At 40.3% G+C, this 22,939-nt stretch overlaps 1 long non-coding RNA gene across 1 annotated transcript; it reads left to right on the top strand.

Annotated features, from left to right (window-relative positions):
- The first annotated feature begins 1,699 nt into the window (after positions 1-1,699).
- Positions 1,700-3,985, top strand: LOC111555472. Its single transcript, XR_002735548.2, has 3 exons — positions 1,700-1,730; positions 3,395-3,614; positions 3,932-3,985. It is a non-coding gene; the product is annotated as an uncharacterized LOC111555472 (long non-coding RNA).
- The last annotated feature ends 18,954 nt before the right edge of the window (positions 3,986-22,939 follow it).

The following is a 22,939-nucleotide window of genomic DNA, read 5'->3' as shown; positions in this document are numbered from 1 at the left end:
TGGCTTAGGATTGTCTTGGCAATATGGGCTCTTTTTTGGTTCCATATGAACTTTAAAGTAGTTTTTTCCAATTCTGTGAAGATAGTCATTGGTAGCATAATGGGGATGACTTTGAATCTTTAAATTACCTTGGGTAGTATGGCCATTTTCACAATATTGATTCTTCCTATCCATGAGGATGGTATGTTCTTCCATTTGTTTGTGTCCTCTTTATTTTGTTGAGCAGTGGTTTGTAGTTCTTGAAGAGGTCCTTCACATCCCTTGTAAGTTGGATTCCTAGGTATTTTACTCTCTTTGAAGTGTTGTGAATGGAAGTTCATTCATGATTTGGCTCTCTGTCTGTTATTGATGTATAAGAATACTTGTGATTTTTGCACATTGATTTTGTATCCTGAGACTTTGCTGAAGTTATCAGCTTAAGGAGATTTTAGGCTGAGACGATGGGGTTTTCTAAATATACAGTCATGTCATCTGCAAACAGGGACAATTTGACTTCCTCTTTTCCTAATTGAATACTCTTTATTTCTTTCTCTTGCCTGATTGCCCTGGCCAGAACTTCCAACACTATGTTGAATAGGAGTGGTGAGAGAGGGCATCCCTGTCTTGTGCCAGTTTTCAAGGGGAATGCTTCCAGTTTTTGCCCATTCAGTATGATATTGGCTGTGGGTTTGTCATAAATAGCTCTTATGATTTTGAGATACGTTCCATCAATACTGAATTTGAGAGTTTTTAGCATGAAGGACTGTTGAATTTTGTCAAAGGCCTTTTCTGCATCTATTGAGATAATCATGTGGTTTTTGTCTTTAATTCTATTTATACGATGAATTACATTTATTGATTTTCATATGTTGAACCAGCCTTACATCCCAGGGATGAAGCCCACTTGATCATGGTGGATGAGCATTTTGATGTGCTGCTGGATTCGGTTTACCAGTATTTTATTGAGGATTTTTGTGTCGATGTTCATCAGGGATATTGGTCTAAAATTCTCTTTTTTGTTGTTGTTGTGTCTCTGCCAGGCTTTGGTATCGGGATGGTGTTGGCCTCATAAAATGAATTAGGGAGGGTTCCCTCTTTTTCTATTGTTTGGAATAGTTCCAGAAGGAATCATACCAGCTCCTCCTTGTACCTCTAGTAGAATTCGACTGTGAATCCATCTGGTCCTGGACTTTTTTTGGTTGATAGGCTATTAATAAGTGCCTCAATTTCATAGTCTGTTATTGGTCTATTCAGGGATTCAACTTCTTCTTGGTTTAGTCTTGGGAGAGTGTATGTGTCCAGGAATTTATCCATTTCTTCTAGGTTTTCTAGTTTATTTGCATAGAGGTGTTTATAGCATTCTCTGATGGTAGTTTGTATTTCTGTGGGGTCGGTGGTGATATCCCCTTTACCAATTTTTTTGCATGTATTTGATTCTTCTCTCTTTTCTTCTTTATTAATCTTGCTAGTGGTCTATCAGTTTTGCTGTTCTTTTCAAAAAACCAGCTCCTGGATTCATTGATTTTTTGAAGGGTTTTTTTTTTGTGTGTCTTTATCTCCTTCAGTTCTGCTCTGATCTTAGTTATTTCTTGCCTTCTGCTAGCTTTTGAATGTGTTTGCTCTTGCTTCTCTAGTTCTTTTAATTGTGATGTTAGGGTGTCAATTTTAGATCTTTCCTGCTTTCTCTCATGGGCATTTAGTGCTATAAAGTTCCCTCTGCACACTGCTTTAAATGTGTCCCAGAGATTCTGGTATGTTGTATCTTTGTTCTCATTGGTTTCAAAGAACATCTTTCTTTCTGCCTTCATTTCGTTATGTACCCAGTAGTCATTCAGGAGCAGGTTGTTTAGTTTCCATGTAGTTGAGTGGTCTTGAGTGAATTTCTTAATCCTGAGTTCTAGTTTGATTGCACTGTGGTCTGAGAGACAGTTTGTTATAATTTCTGTTCTTTTATACTTGCTGAGGAGTGCTTTACTTCCAACTATGTGGTCAATTTTGGAATAAGTGCAATGTGGTGCTGAGAAGAATATATTCTGTTGATTTGGGGTGGAGAGTTCTGTAGATGTCTATTAGGTCTGCTTGGTGCAGAGTTGAGTTCAATTCCTGGATATCCTTGTAAACTTTCTGTCTCATTGATCTGTCTAAGGTTGACAGTGGGGTGTTAAAGTCTCCAATTATTATTGTGTGGGAGTCTAAGTCTCTTTCTAAGTGTCTAAGGCCTTCCTTTATGAATTTGGGTGCTTTTGTATTGGGTGCATATATATTTAGGATAGTTAGCTCTTCTTGTTGAATTGATCCCTTTACTATTATGTAATGACTTTCTTTGTCTCTTTTGATCTTTGTTGGTTTAAAGTCTGTTTTATCAGAGACTAGGATTGCAACCCCTGCCTTTTTTTGTTTTCCATTTGCTTGGTAGATCTTCTTCCATCCCTTTATTTTGAGCGTATGTGCGTCTCTGCATGTGAGATGGGTCTCCTGAACACAGCACACTGATGGGTCTTGACTCTTTATCCAATTTGCCAGTCTGTGTCTTTTAATTGAGCATTTAGCCCATTTACATTTAAGGTTAATATTGTTATGTGTGAATTTGATCCTGTCATTGTGATGTTAGCTGTTTATTTTGCTTGTTAGTTGGTGCAGTTTCTTCCTAGCATCGATGGTGTTTACATTTTGGCATATTTTTGCAGTGACTTGTACTGGTTGTTCCTTTCCATGTTTAGTGCTTCCTTCAGACACTTTTGTAGGGCAGGCCTGGTGGTGACAAAATGTCTTAGCTTTTGCTTGTCTGTAAAGGATTTTATTTCTCCTTCACTTATGAAACTTAGTTTGTCTGGATATGAAATTCTGGGTTGAAAATCCTTTTCTTTACGAATGTTGAATATTGGCCCCCACTCTTGTCTGGCTTCTAGAGTTTCTGCTGAGAGATCCACTGTTAGTATGATGGGCTTCCCTTTGTGGGTAACCCTACCTTTCTCTCTGACTGCCCTTAACATCTTTTTCTTCATTTCAACTTTGATGAATCTGATAATTATGTGTCTTGGAGTTGCTCTTCTTGAGGAGTATCTTTGTGGTGTTCTCTGTATTTCCTGAATTTGAATGTTGGCCTGCCCTGCTAGGTTGGGGAAGTTCTCCTGGATGATATCCTGCAGAGTGTTTTCCAACTTGGTTCCATTCTCTCTGTCACTTTCAAGTACACAATCAGACGTAGATTTGGTCTTTTCACAGAGTCCCATATTTCTTGGAGGCTTTGTTCATTTCTTTTTACTCTTTTTCTCTAAACTTCTCTTCTCATTCATTTCATTCACTTGATCTTCAATCACTGATACCCTTTCTTCCAGTTGATCGAGTCAGTTACTGAAACTTATGCATTTGTCATGTTGTTCTCATGGGATGACTCTCTCTTTAACACCTGCAGAGCCCATGGGCCCTGACTGTCATCAGGTTCAACCTCATATTCAACTGCTGGGCCTTGTCCCTTCTGGCCACACACTCTTTCCAAATCAGCGATGGTGGGAACTGAGAAGCCAGAAGCCACTGTGGAAGAACTCCAAGAAAAAAAAATCTCCAGGTTATCACATCTTATGTTTGAGCAAGATTTAAGGCTGGGAAGAGGTGTATCCCAGAATTAGAAGAAGGTAGGTGAAACCAGTGTTTCCTCTGCTGTGTTAGAGTCACATATGAAGCTTGAAGGACAATTGATTCCTAGGCCCACCCCCAGATATTCTGATGTGCTTGGTCTAGGGAGCAGCCTGGGCATTGGAGTTTTAATAGGTAAAAAAATCTGAGAAGTAGAATCCCTGGCCTAAAGCAATGGTTCTCAAGTTTAAATATCCATCAGAATGTACAGAGGACTTGTTAAAACAGATTTCTGGACTTGTCTCCGGAGATTACAATCAGTAAGTCTGGAATGGGGCCTGAGAATTTACTTTCTTTTTTTTTCTTTTTTCTTTAGAAAAGGCCTTGCTCTGTCACCCAGGCTGGAGTGCATGATCGTGGCTCATTGCAGCCTCAACCTTCTGGGCTCAAGTGATCCTCCCACTTCAGTCTCCTGAGTAGCTGGGACCACAGGTGCATGCCACCACACCTGGCTAATTAAAAATATATATATATGTGTGTGTGTGTGTGTGTGTGTGTGTGTGTGTATATATAGTAGAAATGGGTGTCTTGCCATGTTGCCTAGGTTGGTCTCAAAGTGACCCTCTTGCCCCAGCCTCCCAAAGTGCTGCGATTACAGGTGTGACCTGTGATCCCACCATGTCTGACCTAGATTTGCATTTCTAATAAGTTTTGAGAATCACTGGTCTACAGGAATTCTCTGAAATGTAATTTGTTTATATTTTTAAGTACACAAAATATAAGGTGAAGAGTTAAGTTTGCCTACCCCGGCCCCTTATTTCCCCCATTTCTCTTCCCAAAAGGAACAACAGTATCAGATTCTCATGTCACTTTAAACATAGAACACACACACACACTTTTTTTTACACAGGTGAGTGAATACATATTGTCTTCCATTGCTTTCGTCACTGAACCTCATACCCAGGAGATTCTTCTCCACCAGCAAGCATGTGGGAATAAGCATTTAGGCAATGACTATAGCCTCTCGATGTGGTGGAAACAGAGAAGTATCAGTAAGGTGCACACCTGAAGATTCTAACCTTGAGTTTGTCTAAGGCTCTGAATCCTTAATTTGATACCCCCTCCTGTGTCAGCCCCATGACTTGGCCTGCTGGTTCCTTCTCATGTATTTGCCTTTCATGACCTGCACACGTCATCCATGGCATCCAGTTTTGGCCCAGCCCTGTTTCTGGTTCTCCTTTCCTGACGCAAACTCAACATTCCAGAAATCTTATGCTCTGATTTAACCAAGACAGGGCAGGGCCCAGGCATCTCAACTGCATGGACCCTGGTGGTCACTAACGCAAACCTTTTAGGTTCAGTGGCTACATGAATAGGTTAATTTGGTGGTGCTGTGATTACAGAGATGTCCCTGTTGCCTAATCCTGGGGTACATTGTCTGCATGACAAAAGAGGTTGCTTCTGATCCCAGGCTATTTCCAGAACACCAAACTCAGATTGGTTAGTGTCTCACAGATGGGCAAAAGTGGTTTTGGGAGATGTAACAGGGTCTTAGGCAGTAGCACCGCAGGTCCCTCAGCATCACCTCATTTCTTCCACCCTGGCCCCTGTACCCCACTCCTCTTGTCTTGTCTTTCCCCAACCTCTCTTTCTACCTCCCCTCCTCACTCCATACTTCTTCTATCAAGGTGGTCATTTTTCCTCCTGCATCTCCGCCCTTTTTGCCTGCCTGGCCTCTTGACTCTCCCAGGCACTCTCTCACCTCCCATTCTACAAACTCCAACATGACAAACCGAGGGGAAAGGGGCCAAGAGTTCTTCGCCCCCTCTGTCCCTTCTCTCTGTCCTGCTCATCTATCCCACTGTGCTTCATCATGTCCCAAAGCGAAAGAGGGCATTGGGCACATCTATGTGAGATCCCTCACCACGGATCATCCAACAGGCCACCTCTTCCCTGAAGACTTTCCATCCTCCATAGCAGGAAGTCATCAAAGAAAGGCTGATGTTGCACCTCTGAGGTTTTTAAGCTTCTTAGGGGGGTGGGGGGAGACCTGTGTTGAAACCTCATTGTATAAATTGGGTATTTTTGACAGCAAATAACAAAGCAATGGACTCAAAATAGCTTAAAAAAGAAAAAGAAAAGAAATCATTATTTTCTCACAAATCTAGATATTAGCTCTGGTTTGAAATTACTCTTTAACATTCTCTTGTCATAATTCTTGATGATTTCACTATTCACATGTTTCTATTTGTCTTTATAGCCTAACACACAGCCTCAGAACTCAGGGGCTTGAAATCACAGTGACATTTTTTCCTGTGATTCTGTGAGTTAGATGAGTGGTCCAAGGTGCTCTCACTCCCACATCTGGGGTTGGGGCCAGCAGTCAACTGTCAATTCACCTTTATGTGGCTGCTCATCCTCCAATTGGCTAGATAGACATGACATCTCATGTCTATCATCTCATGTCTATCTCAGGCCAGTTACGAGAGTACAAAATAAAAGCTGTAAAGCATTTTAAAGCATAACCTCAGAAATCACATGATGCTGCTTTTGCAAGTAAGTCACAAAGCCAAGCCGCATTCAAGGAGTCAGGAAATAGAAACTACTTTTTTGGAAGAGCTACAAAGTCACATTGTAAAAGGCTGTGCGTACTAGACTTGGGGGAGCTTGAGTCTGTATTTTACCCTCTACCACAATGCACAAATTTCCTCTACTTCCGAAGCCAAGTAGTTCCTTGAACTTCATCCCTCTAATGGTCTTGTCTTCCCCACACCTCGGTCACCCATGCCCATGATCATAGCTCCTGAATCTTACTATCACTAATATCTATAGCTCTTCATACTCCCTGCTGCCAGCATCCAGCCTCTGACCACCACCTCCTACATTTACTACTCATTGACTCCAACACCTCAACTCTAACAGTTCTTTGACCCCAGTGGGACCTCCAATCCACTGATATTTTAATTTTCCACTGACCTTCAGCCTCCTCATGCCCTCACTTCCCATGATCTTAAAAACCCATGAGCCATCATTACAGTCTCTCCCTTAAGCACACCCTCAATTCCTTTGCACTTTTCTGATCTTGTCATGCCCACTTGGGAAAACTCTGGTCCTGGTTAGATCCAGCTCCCCACTTGCATCTGTGAAGTTGAATACGGCCGGAGAAAATCACACAACCACAGTGACTAGGGTGACTCTAAATGATGATAGCTGTATCCAAAGCATCCTTAATGCCCATCAACTGCATTCACCTCTTTTAGACAGTATTTCACATCTTTTGCCTTTTCCTTAAACCTCCAACACCACCTGTTATCCTCATTCTTAGCTGATGATGTTGTTTCCTATTTCACTGAGAAAATGAAAGCTATCGGAAGAAATTTTCTACAAGCCCCCACCTCCCACCTCCCCTGCTACCTGTCACTTTTTTCCTGGACATATCTCCTCTGCCTCCCACCTGTTACATGACTGGATTCTCCATGTTCCTGTCTAAACCCATCCCTTCCACTTGTACAGGATCCCAACCTCTCTCACTCACTCAAGGACATTACTCTAGTGATTTTCTCTTATCTTGTCAGTTTTTCCTGCTCTATTGCATTATTACTATCTGAGTTATTTAATTTAGCAGCTTCATCTGGGACCCAGATTCCTCCCATCTTTCTGCTGTGACATGTTCAGACCAGTTCTGCTCAGGGATATGGCTGCTGGTGTCACACCGAGGTATGAGGACATCTAACAGAGAAAAGGGCTGCTTCTCCTTTTTGCCAATTTATAGAAATAAGGACCCCTGATGTTCTGTGAGAAAACAGCCACTTATGAGACAGATCTCTGGGGAGACCAGGAGACAGCCCCTCCACTTTTCCTCCCTGGGCAAGCAGAGGGTAACATATGCTGCAAGGCAATGTGGATGATGTAGGGAAGCCCCTTCCTTCACGTCTTCTGGCACAGGGAAGTGCTTAGCAGAAAGCAGACACTGGGGGGCAGGATATGAGAGTGTATGAATGAACCAAGAGCAGAGTATCCCCTCTCAACTTCCCTCCCTGTCCCCAAACACACAAGTTTTTGGGGTGGTTCCTGCTGGCAGAGAGCCCGAGAGCATGGCCATTGAACCTGAAAAGGCTGGTGGCAAGGGCTGACAACTAGAACCTGGTAGGTCTGTAATCTAAGTACTCACAAGAATGGGGCAATGGCTCATTGTGGTTTGAACCTGGAAAGTGGGTAGGCAGGAATGAAGAGCTAATAATGATCCTTTGTACTCCAAGCCTAAGCTGCAGACAGTCACAGGTATGTTGCTGTCACTTCTTACGTCCAGTCTGAGTGCTCGTGCTGGTATTTGTTCCCTTACACCTCATCCATCACACATCTATTAAGCATGTGTTCTCTCTGTCAAGCACGGAGTGGTTAAGAGTCCTAAAAGCTGAATTAGGTCGGGCCTGGAGGTAGTGTTATGCAAGGTGAGGTATGTGAACCAGCAGCAACAGCGTCGCCTGGGAGCTTGTTGGAAATGAAGGTTCTCAGGCCCCACTGAAGGTTAGATCCAGGAATCTGTGTTTTAACAAGTCCTCCAGGTGCTTCTTATTTATGCTAGAGTTTGAGAATCAGTACTGGACCCTAGTGTTCAAAGTGATGGCAAGACCTGAGAGCTTACCAAAAATGCAGACTCTCAGGTCCCACCACAGGCTTACTGGGTGGGAGTCTGCATTTTTATCAGATTCCCAAGGGATTTGTTTGCACACAACAGTGTGAGACACCCTGTCTAGAGGATCACGGTCTAGTGGGATAGAAGTCTGTGTGGGGTTCAAGAGATACACAAAGGAAGTTAGCTGGCATCGAAAACACTTTGCAGAGATGTTTACCCTAGGGGGGGCTAGAGAAATGAGTTGGAGTCTGCCAGAGGACCAAGAGGGTCAGAGATGAATGAACGGTGCCACAGAACAACTCAGCACACCCCAGCACATTTCAGCTTGTAGATGTTCAGTAACCATTTTTTGGTTGGTTATGGGCCGTAGGGAGCAGGCTCACTAGGCTGCCCCAATAGATGGCTACTTCTGAGACCCAACCTGCAGCTTCACTTCATGGGAATAGCCAGAATCTGAGAGTCAGACACCTGACTTCAGATCTAGTTCCAGCACTGAGTTGGTGAAGCTGTGGAGGAAAAGTCATGCCTGCCTATTGCTGATGGGAGGGTAAATTGGGTCCCACTCCATGGAGGGCTGTTTGGCAATAGCTATCAGAATTTGAAGTCTATGCATGTTTTGTTCCAACAATTCCACTTTTACGAATTTATCTTACAAATATTTACACATGTGGCAGAAGATACAGATTAAAAGGATGTTCACTGCAATGTAAGGGACTGATTAAGTCCCCCTGGAATACTATGCAACTTTATGTGTTGACATGAAATGCCCCCCAGGTTGGGGTGCCAAGTGAATGAGCAAGGACCTTGTACCATGTACACACTGCACACGTTGGGTGAGCTGTGAAGGCACCTGTGTCTCTGGAAGAATAATTGGTGTGCCTGAGGAAGAAGAGGAATCTAAAAGTTTAGAAAATGTATCTGAGGGAATAATCGAGGAAAATTTCTCCAGTCTTGATAGTGATCTAGAAGTCCAAATACAAGAAGCTCAAAGAACACCTGGAAAATTCATCACAAAAAGATCATCATCTAGGCACATAGTCATCAAGTTATCTAAAGTCAAGATGAAGGAAAGATTCTTAAGAGCTGTGAGGCAAAAGCCTCAGCTTTTCCTTTATAGGTAATCTATAAGGAAAACCTATCAGATTAACAGCAGAATTCTCAGCAGAAACTCTGCAAGTCAGAAGATATTGGGGTCCTATCTTTTGCCTCCTTAAAATAATTATCACCCAAGAGTTTTGGATCCAGTCCAACTAAGCTTCATTAATAAAGGAAGATAAAGTATTTTTCTGGTAAACAAATGCTGAGAGAATTCACCACTACCAAGCCAGCACTACAAGAACTGCTAAAAGAAGTCTTAAATTGTGAAATAAAACCTCAAAATATACCAAAATAGAACCTACTTAAAGCAAAAATCTCACAGGACGTATAAAACAATAACACAATGAAAAAAAGTTATTCAGGCAACAACTAGCATGATGAATAGAACGGTACCTCACATCTCAATACTAACGTTGAATGTAAATGGCCTAGATGCTTCACTTAAAAGAAACAGAATGGCAAATAGATAAAAATCCACCAACAAAGTATCTGCTGTCTTCAAGAGACTCACCTAACACATAAGGAGTCTCATAAACTTAAGGTAAAGTGAGAGGGAGGGAAGATATTCCATGCAAATAGAAACCAAAAGCAAGCAGGAGTAGTTATTCTTATATCGGTCAAAACAGACTTAAAACCAACAACAGTTAAAAAAGACAAAGAGGAACATTATATAATGATAAAAGTATTAGTCCAACAGGAAAATATCACAATCCTAAATATATATGCATCTAACACTGGAGCTCCCAAATTTATAAGACAATTACTACTAGACCTGAGAAATGAGATTGATGGCAACACAATAGTCATAGGGGAAGTCAGTACTCTTCTGACAGTACTAAACAGGTCATCAAGACAGAAAGTCAACAAAGAAACAATAGACTTAAACTATACCCTAGAACAAATGGACCTAACAGATGTTTACAGAACATTCTATCCAACAACTGCAGAATATACATTCCTTTCATCAGCTCATGGAACATTCTCCAAGATAGACTATATGATAGGCTGCAAAACAAGTTTCAATACATTTAAGAAAATTGAAATTGTATTAAGGACTCTGTCAGACCACAGTGGAATACAACTGGAAATTAACTCTAAAAGTTAAAAGGAACTGTTGAAACTATACAAATACATGGAAATTAAATAATCTGCTCCCAAATGATCCTTGGGTTAACAATAAAATCATGAGGGAAATTTAGCAATTCTTTGAACTGAATGACAATAGTGACACAACTGATAAAAATCTCTGGGATACAGCAAAAATGGTGCTAAGAGGAAAGTTCATAGCATTAACCCCCTACATCAAAAAGTCTGAAAGAGCACAAATAGACACTCTAAGGTCACACCTCAAGGAACCAGAGAAACAAGAACAAACCAAACTGAACCAAGCAGAAGGAAAGAAATAATAAAGATCAGAGCAGAACTAAATAAAATTGAAACAAAAAAATACAAAAGCTGAATGAAACAAAAAGTTGGTTCTTTAAAAAGATAAACAAAATTGATAGACCATTAGCAACGTTAACCAAGAAAAGAAGAGAGAAGTTCCAAATAAGCTCAATTAGAAATGAAATGGGAGATACTACAAACGATGCCACAGAAATACAAAAGATTATTCAAGGCCACTATGAGCAACCTTATGTGAGCAAACTAGAAAACCTAGAGGAGATGGATAAATTCCTAGAAATATACCACCCTCCTAGGTTAAACCAGGAAGAAATAGAAACTCTGAACAGACCAATAACAAGCAGCGAGATTGAAATGGTAATTTTAAAAATTGCCAACAACAAAAAAAAGTCCAGGACTAGATGGATTGACAGCTTGAATTCTATCAGGTATTCAAAGAAGAATTGGCACCAATCCTACTGAAACTATTCCAAAAAATAGAGAAAGAGGGAATCCTCCCTAAATCATTCTATGAAGCCAGTATTACCCTAATACCAAAATCAGGAAATGACATAATGAACAAAGAAAACTACTGATCGATATCCCTCATGAATACGGATGCAAAAATCCTCAACAAAACACTAGGTAACCGATTTCAACAGCATATCAAAAAGGTAATGCACCATAATCAAGTGGGTTTCATACCAGTGAGGCAGGGCTGATTTAACATACGTAAGTCAATAAATGTGATATACCACATAAACAGAATTAAAACAAAAATCATATAATCATCTCAATAGATGCAGAAAAAGTATTTGACAAAATCCAGCATCCATTTATGATTAAAACCCTTAGCAAAATCAGCACAGAAGGGACATACCATAAGGTAATCAAAGCCATCTATGACAAACCCACAGCTAACATTATACTGAAAAGGGAAAAGTTGAAAGCATTTCCTCTGAGAACTGGAACAAGACAAGGATGCCCACTTTCACACTTCTATTCGACATATTACTAGAAGCTCTAGCCAGAGCAATCAGACAAGAGAAAGAAATAAAGCGCATCCAAATTGGTAATAAAGAAGTCAAACTGTCACTGTTTGCCCATGATATGATCATATACCTAGAAAACTCTAAAGACTCATCCCAAAGTCTCCTAGATCTGATAAATGAATTCAGTAAAGTTTCAGGATACAAAATCAATGTACAAAAATCAGTAGCACTGCTATACACCAACAGCAACCAAGCTGAGAATCAAATCAAAACCTCAACCCCTTTTATAACAGCTGCAAAAAATAATATTATAAAATACTTAGGAATATACCTAATCAAAGAGGTGAAAGATCTGTATGGGGAAAACTACCAAACACTGCTGAAAGAAATCATAGATGACACAAATAGAAGCACATTCCATGCTCATGGACAGGTAGAACCAATATTATGAAAATGACCATACTGCCTAAAGCAATCTATAAATTCAATGCAATTCTCATCAAAATGTCATCATCATTCTTCACAGAACTAGAAAAAACATCCTATAATTCATATGGAGCCAAAAAAGAGCCCACATAACCAAAGCAAGACTAAACAAAAAGAACAAATCTGGAGGCATCACATTACCCAACTTCAAACTATACTATGAGGCTATAGTTACCAAAACAGCATGGTACTGGTATAAAAATAGGCACATAGACCAATGGAATAGAATAGAGAACCCAGAAATAAAACCAAATATTTACAACCAACTGATCTTTGACAAAACATAAAGTGGGGAAAGTATACCCTTTTCAACAAATGGTGCTGGGATAATGTCAAACCACATGTGGAAAAATGAAACTGAATCCTCATCTCTCACCTTAGACAAAAATCATCTCAAGATGGAAAAAAGACTTAAATCTAAGACCTGAAACCATAAAAAGTCTAGAAGATAGCATCAGAAGAACTCTCCTAGACATTGGCCTAAGCAAAGAGTTCATGTCCAAGAACCTAAAAACAAATGTAACAAAACCAAAGATAAATAGGTGGGACTTAATTAAACTAGAAAGTAAACACACAACCCACAGAGTGGGAGAAAATCTTTGCAAACTATGCATCTGACAAAATGGTGAATATCCAGAATTTACAAGGAACTCAAATCAGCAAGTAAAGAACAAATAATCCCATCAAAAGGTGGGCTAAGGACATGAATAGACAATTCTCAAAAGAAGGTACGCAAGTGGACAACAAACATATGAAAGAATGCTCAACATCACTAATTATCAGGGAGATGCAGATCAAAACCACAATGCAATACCACCTTACTCCTGCAAGAATGGCCATAATTAAAAAATAAAAAAAATAGATAATAATAGATGTTGGTAGGGATGTGGTGAAAAGGGAACACTTTTACACTGCTGGTGGGCATGTAAACTAGTACAACCGCTATAGAAAACAGTATGGAGATTCCTTAAAGAACCAAAAGTAGAACTACCATTTGATTCAGCAGTCCCACTACTGGGTATCTACCCAGAGGAAAGGAAGTCATTATAATGAAAAAGCCACCTGCACATGCATCTTTACAACAGCACAATTCACAACTGCAAAAATAAGGAAGCAAAGTAAATGTCTGTCAAGTAACGAGTAGATAAAGAAAATCTAGTATACATACACCATGGAATTCTACTCAGCCACAAAAAGGAACAAAATAATGGCATTCCCAGCAACCTGGATGCAGTTGGAGACCATTATTCCAAGTGAAGTAACTCAGGAGTGGAAAACCAAACATCCTACTGTCTCACCTATGAGCTATGCTATGAAGATATAAAGACATCGGAATGACATAATGGACTCTGGGGACTTAGACGGAAGGGTGGGAAAGAGACAAGGGATTAAAGAGTACACACTGGGTGCGGTGTATACTGCTCAGGTGACGGGGGTACCAAAATCTCAGAAATCACACCTAAAGAACTTATCCATGTAACCAAACACCACCTGTTCCCCAATAACTATTGAAATAATAAAATAAAATGATAAACATAAAGAGTTTAACAAATAATGTAAACTCACCAAACACTGTTATTGTGGTTACCTAAACTCTGTTAGACTCAGACTACCTACCTTCACCTTAGTGATATTAAGTTCACAGCTTGAACTTGACCACAGAGAGTTTTTACGCCAAGGAAATTGGAAATTAATGCTATTATATCAGGCGTGTTATGCCTGTTTTGATTTTTTTTTCCAGAAAGCTGGTTGTTAAACACTTACCAGCACACCATTGCAAAGTACCTACAGGCCATGAATGTACAGGGAAGATGTTTGCATTTCTTTCATCTTAAGTCTTCAAGGACAAATGGATCTGACCACAGCGACAAATATTGTATCTGACTTTATATAAAATCTTTGGTTTCAGCAGAAATAGCTTTTACTTGAATATCTACTCTTCCCACTAGTAACTGGGGCCTGATTCCCTAGTTGTAGGGGTATTCCTGCACATGCAAGATGCGCTCCTCACATGCCCCCTGCAGCCCAGTCCTCCTTCACAAAGAGAGGTCCTGGCCTTGCCCCTCAGCCTTCTTGGCTGGGCTATGAGACACACAAACAGTTCAAACCACACGGCTCTGCCTTCAGTTGAAGCATCTCGAACCCAATTTGCACTTCCCTTTTCTAGACTTTAAGTCTTATTCCTATCTTCCTTTTCCCTCTGTGGGTTATTTTGGGGGGTAGGTTGGAGTAGGGCTATTTTGTTTTGCTTAAGCCTTTATTTTTGAGCTTGCTCTCCTCCAAGCACCCCTGGCAGGTTTCCAGTCATTGAAATGCACATTCACTTCTTCCAAAGGATCATCCTGTGTTCTCTTGCCCCTTGCAAACCAGACCTACCCAAGACCACTGAAGACAAAGAAGGGGGTGGGTCCATGAAGGAGTGTGTCAGGGCCCCTGACTGACCGCCACCCTGCACTTAGCTCTGCTTGCTTTTCCTCCTCCCATATGCCGCCTAGTCCCTCCCCAGCCCCTCTCTTGCCACTGCTGTCCACACAATTTCCTACAGGCTTCCTCCACACAAACTGGCACTGAAGATTCCCCCTAAGGCCTGGGTAGGAGCCCTGAAGATCAGATAAGCAGGCCTCCCAGGCTGTCCCACTCTCTAGGACAATAAGTTGTGATGCTTTCCATATCGAAGGGCCCATGTCTGAATTCCTGTTTCAGAGCAGTGAAACAGAGGAAGTAGGACCGTGTGTCATGCCACACCAGCAATCCATACCAACACAGCAGCCACAGAGTGTGGTACACCTAGGGCATTCCTGGATGGCCATGGTGGAGGTGGGGAGATGGGAGTTTCATGGGGATAGATGAACTTCTAGCTAGACTATGCAAGTAATGGGTCCAGTATGATAATCTGGAGAAGTTAGAGGGGCTGACAGGTAGCCTGGTTGCATTACTTTCTCTTATTTAATTTGTCGCCCTCTTGCTGCTGCCTTGCCTCTGAAGCCACCAGTCAGGAAGCCCTAGGTTTGTTCTTGAAGGGTACTGCCTGGCTGGTAAAGAACTCAGGAGAAAAACCTCCAGAGTCCCTTACTCTTCTAGGGCCCCGCCCCACAGATCTGGTGCCCTAGGTCCTGGGCTCTAACTTCAGACATCACGCATGGCCAGGCGTGCTGTGCTCCTCACCTTGTTCAAGCAACAGGCAATGGCAGCATCTTGCCACAGGCAGCAAGTCCTCCAGCACAACAGACCTGGCACAGCCCTCAGATGCCAGCCATGCCACCTTGGGCATTTTTCTTTACTGCTTGTCGGAACCTCAGCTTCCTCACCTTTAAAACAGTGAGAGTAATATTTCTTTCTCAGGATTGTTGCAAGAATCAAATAAAATTCAATATGTGTCTGGCACTTGGTAAGTGTTCAGCTGATGGGAGCTATGTGGCTATTTATTTCCTCATCCTATGCCTCAATCAAACTGGTAAACATCTGTTGAGTGTCTCCTATGTGCAAGAAAACTGTCAAGAAACCCTCCATGCTAAAAAGGGGAAGGAGAGAGTATATTAAGGAAGTGCTCTAAAAACTCCCGGTCCAGGTCCAGCCCAAGTTAACACTTACAGTCTTGCATGCCAAGTTTTAAAACTCTTTTGAGGCCGAGCGCGGTGGCTCACGCCTGTAATCCTAACACTTTGGGAGGCTGAGGAGGGCGCATCATGAGGTCAGGAGTTTTAGACCAGCCTGGCCAATGTGGTGAAACCCTGTCTCTGTACTAAAAAGACTAAAATTAGTCGGGTGTGGTGGCAGGCACCTGTAATCCCAGCAGAGGGAGGAGAATAGCTTGAGCCCAGGATGTGGAGGTTGCAGTGAGCTGAGACCACGCCACTGCACTCCAGCCTGGGTGACAGAGTGACTGTGTCTTGAAAACAGACAAACAAACAAATAAAACCTCTTTTGAGTCTGGGCTTACATACTGTCTAATACACAGCATTTTGTATCATGTCATCTGTATTACATCTTTTCTCTCCAACTAAATTGTAAACTTTTCAGCTGCTTGGCCCATGCCCAATCCTTTTTCATTTGTTTTCCACGGTACCCAGCACTGAGATGCATATATATAAGAGGTGATCAGTGTAATAACTTTCTGATTAAAGTTGACACTCATGTGTGTGCACGCATGTTGTGTGCATGTGTGCAGGTGTGTATGTGAATGTATGCATGTGTGACTATTGATAAGCACAGTTTGACATCTTTTATTCAGAGTGACATTATCATATGTCACTTGTATAAATCTGTTTTCTCTTTTCAGCCTGCCTCAGTTTCAGGAAGCAAGAAGTCTTTTGGCTCCTGAGAAAGAAGGGAGAGAGACATTCTAGATCCCATGGCTTGCCTGAAACTTGGCCAGGGACAGTGTGCTGGTGCAGGTATGGGACATGGATAGAGGTACTAGAGGACAGTGGATGACGTGAGCAGGTTCAGAAACATAAGCCCAGAGGTGTCGGTAAATAGAATCTCCATCAGGTGTGATCGGGGGTGCCAGGAGCTGGGTAGAAAGCAGCATGAGTGCCCACAGCCAGAGACAGCTCCGGGAGACCTCTTTCAAATAAAGGAGTGCATATACAAAATAAGTTAAATATTCCTGTCAGTTAATAAGAAAAGCACCAATGGCCTATTTTTTTTTTAATAGGCAAAAGACTTAGTGATTAGGCACTTCATAGATGAGAATGTCAAAATAACTAACATGCATGTGAAAAGGTGCTCTGCAGCACTAATCATTTGAGAAATGCAAATTAAAACCACTGGTTTTAATGAGACAAACCAATGAGACAGCAGCACATAACCACCAGAATGGCTAAAATGAAAAAAACGCAAAACAACATCAACAAAAAAACAAACCCTGGGTCAGGTGCGGTGGCTCATGCCTATAATCCCAGCACTTTGGGAGGCTGAGGCAGGCAGATTACCTGAGGCCAGGAGTTCGAGACCAGCCTGGCCAACACCAACATAGTGAAACCCCATCTCTAATAAAAACACAAAAATTAGCTGGGCATGGTGGCTCACGCCTGTAATCCCAGCAGTTTGGGAGGCTGAGGTGGGTGGATTACCTGAGGTGAGGAGTTTGAGACTATCCTGGCCAACATGGTAAAACCCTGTATCTACTAAAAATACAAAAATTAGCCAGGCATGGTGGTACACACCTGTAATCCCAGCTACTCGGGAGACTGAGGCAGCAGAATTACTTGAGCCTGGGAGACGGAGGTTGCAGTGAGCCGAGATGGTGCCACTGCACTCCAGCCTGGTGCCAGAGCAAGACTCTGTCAAAAAAAAAAAAAAAAAAAAAAAAAGCCAACCACAACAAAAACAAACCCTGACAATAGACAATACCAATCGTTAACCAGGTTATGAGACAACGAGAACTCTCACACGGTTCTGGTGCAAGTATAAATTGGTACAACCACTTGAAAAACTGTTTGACTGCATGTAAAGCTAAACATGTGCTTTCCCTGTGACCCAGCAAGTCTACTTCCAGGTAAATACCCAAGAGAAGTGCGTATAAACCCAAAAGATGCATTCAAGAATGTTGTTAGTAACTTTATTCATAGTAGTCTCAAACTGAAAGCCCAAAATTCTTGTCAATAATAAAATGGATAAATTAGTCATATGAGAGAATACTATATATAGTAACATAAAAGACCAAACTATTGCTACTACATGCTACATAACCTCATTTATAATGAAGGTACTGACTGGGAAGAGGCACTGCAGAACATTCTGGGGTTCTAGTAATGTCTTGACTGGTGGTTACATGGATATGTGCACATGCAAAAACTTAAGATTTAGGCATTAACGCTTTAGGCATCTTACCATTTCAATCTTTAAATCTTTGAATATTTTTTAGATAAATTGTCCATGGCATGGTGGCACATGGCTGTAATCCCAGCTACCCGGGATTACTCAGCCGCAATTGCCGGGTTATATTATAAGCACAAATTTAGTTTTGTAAGAAGGTGCCATACTCTTTTTCATAATGGCTGTATTTTTTATGTTTCCAACTGCAAAGTATGAGTGATTCATTTTGTCTGCATCCTTGCCAGTGTTTGTTTTACTATTTTTTATTTCAGCCATTCTGATAGGTATGTAGTAACATCTCATGGTAGTTTTAATTTGCATTTCCCTAAAGACTAATAATATTGAACGTCTCTGTATGTGCCTACTGGTTATCTGTATATCCTCTTCGGTGATATGTCTGTGCATATCTTTGACCATTTTCTAATCGGAATTTTTGTTTTTGAGTTTTGAGAATGCTTTATATTCTAAACACAAATATTTTGTTAGATATGTTGTTTGCATTTTGAGTTACTTTTTGTATGAGATGTGAGGTTTAGGCTGAGGGTCATTTTGTTTTTTGGTTTATCTATGAATGTACAGTTCTCAAGCACCATTTTTTGAAGACTATCCTTCCCTTTAATGGCTTTGCACCTTTGTCAAAAAACAGTCAAGCATATTTGTGAGTCTAGTTCTGAGTTCTCTATTTGTTCTTTGATCAGTATGTCTATCCCTCTGCCAATATCACTCTATCTGGATTACGGTAGCTATATAATAAGTCATGAAATCAGGTGAGTGATTCCTCTCACTTTATTATTGTTTTTCAAAATTATTTTAGCTATTCTAGGTCCTGTGACTTTCCATATAAACTTAAGAATAATAAGCTTAGAAATGGCTATACAAATTTCACTGGAATTTTGATAATATAAATTACCTTAAACCTTGGATTAATTTGGGGAGAATTGACGCTTTTACTACGTTGAGTCTTCCAATCTATGGACATGGTATATCTCTATATATTTATTTAGGCCTTCTTTGATTTTTTTATCAGCATTTTGTAGTTTTCAGCATACAAGTCATGTACATACTTTGCTAGAGTTATACCTAAGTATAATCTAAAAGCTTTTTGGAGCAACTGAAAATGGCACAAAAATTTTTAATTTTGGCTTCCACATGTTCCTTAGTACATGAAAATGTGATTGAGTTTTGTTTGCTGGTTTTGTTCCTACAATCTTGCTGACCTTGGGATTTTCTGTGTAGACTGCTATGTCTTTCTTAAATAATAGGGACAGTTTTATTTCTTCCTTTCCAATCTGTATGCCTTTTATTTATTTTTCTTGTCTTGCTGCACTGGCTTAAACTTCCAGTTGAATAGGAGTGGTGAGAGCAGATGTCTTTGCTTTGTTCTTGATCTTAGAGGAAAACATTCATTCTTTCTCAATCAAGTATAATGTTATCTCTAGACTCTTTGTAAATGCTGTTTATCAAGTTGAAGAATTGTCTTTCTATGTTTAGTTTGCTGAGTGTTTATCATGAATGGGTGAAATAGATATGTAAATATATAGGTAAACATATATATGTAAATATATAGGTAAACATATATATGTAAATATATGCACACACATATATATTTTAATTGAGATGGAATCTTGCTCTTTTGCCCACGCTGGAGTGCAATGGCATGATCTCGGCTCACTGCAACCTCTGCTGCCCAGGTTTAAGTGATTCTCATGCCTCAGCCTCCTGAGTAGCTGGGACTACAGGTATGTGCCACCATCCCTGGCTATTTTTTTTTTTTTTTGTATTTTTAGTAGAGACAGGGTTTCGCCATGTTGGCCAGGCTGTTCTCAAACTCCTGAGCCAGCACGCCCAGCTAAAACACTGTTAAATCACTCTGTCACAGATATTTTATCTACGTCAATATTCAACAAACTAGTTTTTCTGAATGGTTGAATTTATAATAAAGTTGTTCATAGTATTCTATTATTATTCCTTTTAATGGCTGAAGAATCTGTAGTAATATCCCCTGTTTTATTTCTGATATTGGTGACTTATGTCTTCTCTTTTTCTCTTGTATGTCTTGTTAGAGGTTTATCACTTTTCTTGATATTTTTTAAAAACCAGCTTTTTGTTTCCTTGACTTTTTTTCTCTTGCATCCCTTGTGATGGAAGTTTCTTTGATTTTTATCTACTGTCTTTCTGTTTTCAGTTTTATTTATATTTTTTCTTTATTTTTTTCTCCTCTCTACTTATTTTAAGTTAATTTTGCTCTGCATTTTCTGGTTTCTTGAGGAAAGAACTTGGATTATTGATTTGAGACTGTTCTTTTCTAATGGAAGCATTTAGTGGTGCATATTTTCCTCTCAGAACTGCTTTAGCTGCAGCCCACGTATCTTGATATATTATTATTTTGTTTTCATTTAGTTCTATATATTTTGAAATTTCCTTTGAGATTTCCTCTTTGACCCATAAATTACTTAAAAGTGTTTTTAAATTTTCAAGTGTTTAGAGATTTTCCTGTTATCTTTCTGTTATTAAATTTTAGCTGGTTCCATTTTGGCTTGAGAACATACTTGGCATAATTTCAATGAAAAAACTAAAACCCTGGATATGGTTTATATCGGTGAATGTTCCATAGGTACTTGAAAAAGTTTATTCGTTGTGAAGGTATCTAAATTTTATATGAAGCCCCTTCCTGGTCAACATACCTAGAGAAGATTTTTATGACCAAACCCTGACAAATAGGAAAGTAACATCCCACACTATACAGCAAGCCTTCCTGAAAAATCCCTGTTTAACATTTCTGTCTTTCCTTCTCAAACTCTTTCTCACCTACTGTCCAGTTGCTGGTCTTTTTTTCCTTCCTCGCAGTCCCATACAGCCTTTCCAATCTCACTGGGGACATCCTGGTTTTTCTTCTTAGATCTCACATTGTACCCACACCCCCTCCCACTCTCTCTATCCCTGTTGTTAGAGAGAAAAAAGAGAAAATTTTTAAATTTAAAATTTACCTCTTCACCCTTCATCTCATAAGAATTTTGTCTGAGTCACCCTTCTTTGAATGCAGAGGCTGTGGTAAATAGCAAGTAACTTTCTTTATCTTCTAGTGCTGAATTTGACCCCACCCTTGTATCTGTGGTGCAGGTGTCTTCCTGGCCATCTGCCCTGAGGTCTGAATTGTGAAAACCATCTTCTCTAATCCTTGTATAATCTTTTGATAATATGACATAATTTTCACCTTCTTGGTACCCAGACTTATTTTGCAATCTGCTGGTGATATTCAAGGCTCTCACGGAAGGCAAAAAAAAGAAAAACAAAACAAAAAAAAACCCCTACAATTGATTTGTTCTGCCCAATGTTAACAGCACAGGCTTAGTAATTAAAAATACCTGTGTACAAATCTATTCTCTGCCACTTGATAACTGTACAAACATGGTGGGTCATATAATCTTGTGTTGCCTTAATCCTCATCTGTAAACTGGACACTTACAGAGTTGTGAGGCTACATGTGATGATGATAAAACACTTGGCATGTGCCTGCTCATCAGATGATAATTATTCTTTTCATCTGTTCTTTCTCTTGTGTTACATTTGTTATGTGTATTCTTATCATGTGTTTGTTATTTTGTTGCTGTGCTTGCTGTTATCAAAGATGGTAATGTTATGTGTCAATGTCTCTTTCTTCTTCCTCTTTCTAGCTTTTCCTTTCCTGCTCAGCTAGCTATATGCATATGTGAGAGCTTTGATAGTTTGTGGGCACATAGGTAGACTATATTTCCAGTCTCTCTTGCATGTGTGTGTGGTCATATCACTGAGTTCCAGCCAATAGAATATAGATAGAAGTGATATGAGCGGTTTCCAGGCCAGCCCATAAAGCCCTTTCATGAACATTCTTTCATACTGTCTCCTTCCTTTTGGGTGGTGCAGTTGTGTATGTTGTGATCTCAGACGCTAACTCTCGTGATATCAGAATCACAATATGAAAGGTGCTTAGGAGCCTGTATTAATGTTTACCAATCCTGATTAGCTTTACATGATCAAGGGATACACCCCTAAGTGTTGAAGTCCATTGTACATTTCAGAGTTTGTTTTTTATGTCATTTTCTTAACAAATGTAGAAACTGGTACCTTGACGTGGGATGCTGACATACAAAAACCAAAAATGTACAGCATTGATGATATAAATTGCCTTAAATATTCAGGCAGTGGGTTGCAAAGGAACTGAGCTTAAGGACTGGAAAGTCGTGATTGTCTGGAGTTGGGGGTGGAGGGCAGGATGGACTGCAAAGGGACACAAATAATCTCTGGTGGGAGGAGGTGAGAGAACTGTTTTGAATCTTGATTATGGGAGTTATTTAACAGATGTGTACAGCTGTCAAGATTCCTCAAATCATAAACATTAAATTGATGCAATTTATTATACATACATTTTATCACAATAAGTTGTTTAAAACAACAGCAGAATCCATACATGGTAAACTCCTTGTCTTAGATCATGAGCCTAGATGCTGAGATGAAGATTCATGTGCAAGTAACTTATTAAGAAAACGTGCTCAGAAAAAAAACAGCATAGGAGTCAGAGAAGCGGGACAGAGAGGGAGGAGGCCAAGCAAGAGCGTGGTCCCAGGCACAGTCTTTAGGGTAGCCCTTATCCCATGGGTGGACCCCAGACTCAGGAGAATTAGGTTATGCCTCAGAGTCTATTCTGATACAAAACAAGGAAGTTGGAGAGATTCCTTTTGGCTTTGTGGGCTAAACCACTTCAGTAGTCAGAGGGCAGGTCTTGATAGAATCATAGGTGCAAGCAGCTGGAAGCAAAGAACATGGAAACAGAAAGGGGTGCATAGGAAGGGTAAGAAGGATTCCACAGGGTCCAGCAGAGCCCCACCAATATCCTTGACACTCTCCATCTAGAAGGAGGACTCATTCTTTTCTGTAATGAAGTCACTACTTCAGATTTTCTTTATTAAAGTTTTCTTCAGATTTTCTTTAT

Source organism: Piliocolobus tephrosceles, chromosome 2, assembly GCF_002776525.5.
Source record: "Piliocolobus tephrosceles isolate RC106 chromosome 2, ASM277652v3, whole genome shotgun sequence".
Classification (NCBI taxonomy): domain Eukaryota; kingdom Metazoa; phylum Chordata; class Mammalia; order Primates; family Cercopithecidae; genus Piliocolobus; species Piliocolobus tephrosceles.
The sequence above is the reverse complement of the archived record's forward strand: the minus strand, read 5'-3'. Positions and strand labels throughout refer to the sequence as shown.